We start from the raw sequence: 6155 nt of genomic DNA on the forward strand, positions 1-6155 counted from the left end.
TTTAAACTGAAGAAGAAATTTTAGTTTCCCTGAGTACATCCGACCCTCATATATGGGAATTCCTTAAACAATTGTCTTGTTTCAGTTTCTTGTATTATCTAGAAATTTCCAGAGTAATATGCAAAACTTCATTTGTAAAGATATTTTAGTTCATCTATCATTATTTCAATGCAACATCCTTTATGAATAATGGGAGACAAATAAATTGATCCTGAGGATAATTAGATTTGGACAAATTATTGGAAGGAATACAAAAAGATTAACTTGAGAACATATCTTTGCGAAGAAAAAGAATCCAAAGATAGTAAATAGGACAGAAATCAGATGCCCCAGATATCGCCGCTTGAGTGTCTATACACCAGCTCCATGAAGACTTTCTTGAGTTCAACATGTGTTTAAAAGATCCAAAGTAATTCGTTGATGCCTCGATATACTTCACTTCTGTTCGAATCTGGTTTAGCAAGGTCACTGCATGACTTTCCAAATTTGAGCTGCCCTTTCGGGTTTTCAACTCAAAACCCCTTTGGTCTCAAGGCGCCCTTTGCGGGTTTTCACCTTGGTCTTTCCATTTTTCTTTTTTCTCTTTTTTATTTTTATTTTTATTATTTCTTTTTTTTTCTTTTTTCCTTTTTTTTTTGAAATAGAAGTCCCAAAGTGCCCTTTGCAGGTTTTCACCTTGGCTTCCCTTCTCCTTCAGACAAAGTACTCCTTGACCGAGTCCGAATGCACTGGATCAGATAAATTCTTCCTATTCATTTCTTGTCAAAATCAGTGCACCTCTAGAGAAAGCCCTCTTCGCAACATATGGCCCTTCCCAATTCGGCATTCTTTTGTATGGGAAGGATCTCTTTCAGCACAAGGTTTCCTTTATGAAATTCTTTTGGACGAACCTTCTTTGTCATAAGTCCGTGTCATCCATTCCTGGTACATTTTCTTAGGATGAATACTTTCAAGTTAAGTTTACTAGAGGTATTCAATTCTTGATTCTATCAAAGCTTGAAGGAAAAATCTTGATTCATAAACCCATGAGAAAGGGATTGGCCCAGCAGCAATCTTGGTTGTTGTTTGTCAAACCCTACAAAAAGATGGTTCAATGATTCTCAGCAGACAAGAATGAAGTTGCTGACTTTATCCTTCAACCTGGAAAGCTGAGGTACAGGGATTACTCCCAGAACATACATCCCACCATGACTCGATGATGTTTCTGAAGCATCCCTAATCTTCATAAATTGCCCCCAACTGTAAAGTTGCCAAATTAGCATAGCAAATAGGAGCCACAACAACTATGGCTGTGGTGCTCCTTTGATATATATAGGATAGAGAATGAACAAACTCTTGCAGATCATCAGCCGAAAACCTAGCCTGGTTTAAGAGAACATGATAGTGGGTCTGCCTCGTGATTCCAATCATTCCAGCATAGGTATCAAGGTAAAAATCATTGTTCTTTGGATGGCATACTTTGTTGTTAATGATAGTACCATGTAGCACATTGTCAGGAGATCACTGCTGAAAAAACTTGGTATGATGGTTTTTCGTACAACAATAACCACAATCTTTAGGGTTCCACTTCTCGTCAAGGAACTTGCAAGGCTCAATAACTTGATCAAAACTTGATTGAATTGAGACTCGCTAACTCCATCCCTGAAAATAATGATTTGATCAGGTTTCCTCTTCCCTGAACTTGTATAGAAGTCTAAGAGAGCTTCCTTCATGATACCGTCATCCACTTTGTCAGAAATTGATTTTGAAGAAAGAATCTATCATTTTAAGCTTGAGGGATCGTATGCGGCTGATGCCCTATAGCTGGAAATCAATGGCCACCGCCTGGAGCTAACCATCGTAGCTGTTGACGGCACATCAGATCGCTCAGGAAAGCCAAACAATGCACCCATTCCAAGGACGATGGTTGGAACCTTTGAAACAATTTGGAATTGAAGGTGTTTGCCCAGTAGAAGCATAGAGAGTGGGCGGTAGTTTCTTATGCCAATTTTACCGTCTCGGTCATCTTCGTAATTTTTTTCTTCTTTTCTTTTCTTTTGGCAACCTTTGTTGTACTGTGGTATGGCGCATTATCTTTGAAAAGACTACAAACTTTTGGCATTGTGCAGTTATATATAATCTTTGTTTTTCTTTTTTTCTTTTTTTTTTTGGAAATGGATGACTTTTGACTTTGTAATATTGGCATATGAAGCTATCTCCCCCTCTTAATAGAGTAGTTGACATCCACAAAGATGAGTCATTTTCAGCTTGAAACTTTTGACGAGCTCGGGCCCAAAACATACATGCCCTATAAGTCTTGACTCCTTTAAATTTGGCATTCATTGTACAATTGATGCGATCCCTTTCCATGGTGGACCAACGGTGCCCCAAAACCTCATGTTTATCCTGGCAATTGCAAATTCTCCTGCATGCGTCTTTGGACTACATTTTTGAATTCCCATAATAGTCTCAACAAGGTCTTGTTTTGTCTCCTCAGCTAATTCTAATTTTGCAATCTTTCCTTCCTCTAAGGCTATATTTCCTACCACCACTTTATGGGGTAAAAGCCATTTTCAACAAATTCAGAAACAAGTCACAATTTCTGTCACCTTCAAAGTACTGAGATTCTTATAAACACATATCGCACTCAAAAGAAACTCTGAATCTGTAGTATCGTTGCCCGTGTCATTGATATCTAGGGATCTATGATAGGCACACAAAAGAATATACAAGGAATTCAAGAATGACTATTTACATGAAATGAAAATTTATAAAGAATGTCAAAGGTCAAAAGAATCAGAATGAAATAATATTTACCCAGATAAATAATAAAAATATGTTTTATTGAAAATAAAAATGTCTGAACATGAGCCCACTTCTCAAAAGAAATCTCATTACTCCTAGGCTTTAGAGCAACAATAGTGTTCTGAATATTACTCCGTAAAATTCCTAAAGATTACGGGAAGTTTTTCTGCAGTCAATTGTTTAAAGAACTTCCTGGTTCGTGGGCGAATGCCCTCAAGGTTTCTTTGTTCAGTTCCTTCCTCATGTATGACATTGATGGGATGATTTTCATTTCCAAACACCCTCTTCTCCGGGTAAGCTATCCCTCCTAACACAAAAGTCGGGGATATGTAAGGGAACGTCGTTAATTCCCATTCAACTTCTTTTTCACTCAGCCGTGACCCTCTTCTCTCTCTCTCTTTTTCTTTCTCTTTTTAATAACTTTAACTAATTAGGGTCTTTTTATAATTTTGAATGCAAATGATGCAATGAAATGTTATAAGATGCAAATGAATGCAAAAGGTATCGATCTCGATTCAATCTCATTTAGAAAACATTATTTAGAAAAAGAATATCTTTACATATAAATGGATTACAAATACGCTTTTGCCTTAATGCCCAAAGTTTTAACTCTATCTAATAAAAGGGCTAACTCTCGTCCTATATCCGATGACGATCCGTACATTAGACTTAATACATCAGCTCGTATTGCCAAATCTTGCACATATTCTGTAACCTCTCGAATCTGGGCTACGGCTTCACCAATGACGTGATCCCTTTCTCTGACCTGTCCTCTAGACTGATGAAACTCCCCTTTTAGATAATCTTCTCGCGCCTCGAGCTGCTCAATCCGAAGTTCACCATCATGCAATGCTACTTCCAAATCTTCCACCTTACTTTTTAACTCCTTTAACTCGACATAGGATCATGATTTCGATGCCAACGAAGGGAACTTCCAAGCTCAGTTACCTTGGTCTTCAACCCTTTATTTTCTTCCTCTAATGCCAAATTCTGCGACTGCATCTCTTGGAGCTTCCTCTCCCAATACTCGGCTTTAGCTTTTTCCTCTTGGACCTCTTTCTGCAACTGATCCGAAGACCCCCTTATTCTCGCTCTCCTCAAGGATACTTGTGCCTTTTTGTAATGCTCTTTCAAATCATCTCGATCTTCCTCTTTTCTTTCCTCTCTTTCTTGACCTCCATCTTTTGAACGTCGACGTCTAAGTTCAAGTACATCTTTTCTTCTTCAAGCTTTGCTATCCTTTTCTCAAGCTCTAAGTTATTTCTCTCGAACTCTTGCTTCATAATTTCTAACTCCGAGGGTATCATTTGCAAATATTCCTCTATCGGTCGAGCTCCTTCCACGCTTGGCTTAGGGATGTTATCATTAATCCTTCTACCTCTCCACTCGACGTACTCTGGAGTCATAGCAGGGCTAATAACTACTCCCTTTAATTGACAAGTCTTGTTCCAAGCACTAGAGATCTCACTGACCTTCCTCTTGTAGTCAGCTCCTCTATACATGAACTCACTCTGAACCAAACCGTAAGTTGGCGGTATGAACTGTCTCAATCCATGTTGCCTCAACACAAGCAAAGGGGCATAACTAATGGCACCCCAAATTCCCAATAAAGGAACCCAATCAAAACTGCCGCATCGGTAAAGAATCTCACCAGGAATCATCCATGGAGCCCTCCACTCCACATCCTTTAACTGCAGGTTCTGAAGTAGCGCTATCTAATTTTTTTAAGAACATCAACTCTCCTAGTTGAAGTTGCTATGTCCTTCAACGGGAAGTAACCCTCGAAGAAGACCCGACAAACCACTCTATCTATCAATCGGAAGTGACTGTAAAACCAAGCTAAAAGTAACTGAGCACAACCAACAAACCTGCCTGCACCAGCCCTCTTACATGCACCAAGGACCTGAATGTCTCCGCCAAAATCGCAAGGACGGAAGTGACCTTTTTACTGAGTCGATGAAAAAGATCCATGGTTGCCTCGTCCACATATCCCAAAGTCCTAGGGAAAACCATCAGTCCATACAAACTTAAGGCAAAAACATCTACCTTCTTCGTCTCATCGGGGTGTGTCAAAATCAGATCTTTTAAAGCATCCCATGAAATGCACTTGCACTCACCCTTCTCTTTAATTCTGGTCGTGATCCACTGCTCGCTCATCCCTGTAATAGTCATTAATTTCTTCTAAAAGGTAGGGACACAAGCAGCTCGAGAATAGATCCTATCACTCAGAAACATGGGACAATGAAGTAAGGCAATGTACTCCTCCACAGTAGGTACCAAGTCTACTTCCCCAAAAGTGAAACAACTGTAGGCTGGGTTCCAAAACTGAGCAAGGGCTCGGAACAAGTGCTCATCTACCTGAACATCGAGCAAGTAAGGTAAGTCTCCGTAACTCTCGTAGAAAAACTGTTTGGTCTCATTGCCCCACAGATCCCAAATTTCCTTAAGCTCTTGGAGATTATTCTATGTGACACTAATACGAGTATAACCTAATAGCTCCGACACATATCCCATAGTTATACTGTCCCCCTTTTCTAGTTGAGTTTGCTCAGACCATCTATGGACGGTAGCATTGCCCTCCACTCTATCAAGAAGTCCGTTCTCTATAATAAAACTTCCTAACTTAGAAACTGACCGTGAATCAATACCTTTGTAAATGCAAAATAACATGTGAACAAAAGAAAAAAAATAGTTAGTATCACATGATATCAATAAATCTCAACGATAATTTATAAGGCTAATATCTAAAGTTTAACTCTAACCAAGTTGGGCTCTTACGGTTTTTCTATATGAGGTTGGCTCTAAAGTTTAAGGTACCTGAACCAGTAGATTCCTCGATTCTCACCCATTATAGGCTCATTTGAATCGAGTTCAGTTCAGGGGAATACATTTCCATATGGCTATACGGAGATAAAAATCTCATGAAACCATAGGTACGGATGTATCCCGAAAGTGATCCACTATCCTGCACGGAGGCAAAAACCTCACGAAGGCGTAGTTTCTCCCTCTCACTTAAGGGTGTGACCACAACGGTCATGCAAATGCAATGCGCATCAGAATATAACAACACATGCAATAATACAAACACATGTAATGTAAAGAGGATTAGATTTTTAAATTTTTAATTTCCGACATTAAGACAAGAGATAATCAATTACACGGCTTGACTCTCTTATGGAGTCCCCAGTGGAGTCGCCAAGTTATCGAGACCATTTTTAAATAGAGTTTTGGAAAATGATAATCGGCTTTAAGAAAAACGAAAACGGGAGTCGCCACCAATCTTTTTAGGTGTGATTGGATCACCTTATAAAATGTTTTGTTTTAAAACATTAATTTTGGTCTACGAAAGTCGAGAAAATGGATTCGAGAGT

The 6155-nt window shown here is 39.1% G+C and overlaps 1 pseudogene; it reads right to left on the reverse strand.

Annotated features, from left to right (window-relative positions):
* Window positions 1-1015: 1015 nt before the first annotated feature.
* Window positions 1016-4755, reverse strand: LOC128283935 (protein argonaute 4-like; annotated as a pseudogene).
* Between the last annotated feature and the right edge of the window lie 1400 nt (window positions 4756-6155).

The sequence above is a fragment of the Gossypium arboreum genome, chromosome 11 (genome assembly GCF_025698485.1).
Source record: "Gossypium arboreum isolate Shixiya-1 chromosome 11, ASM2569848v2, whole genome shotgun sequence".
NCBI lineage: Eukaryota > Viridiplantae > Streptophyta > Magnoliopsida > Malvales > Malvaceae > Gossypium > Gossypium arboreum.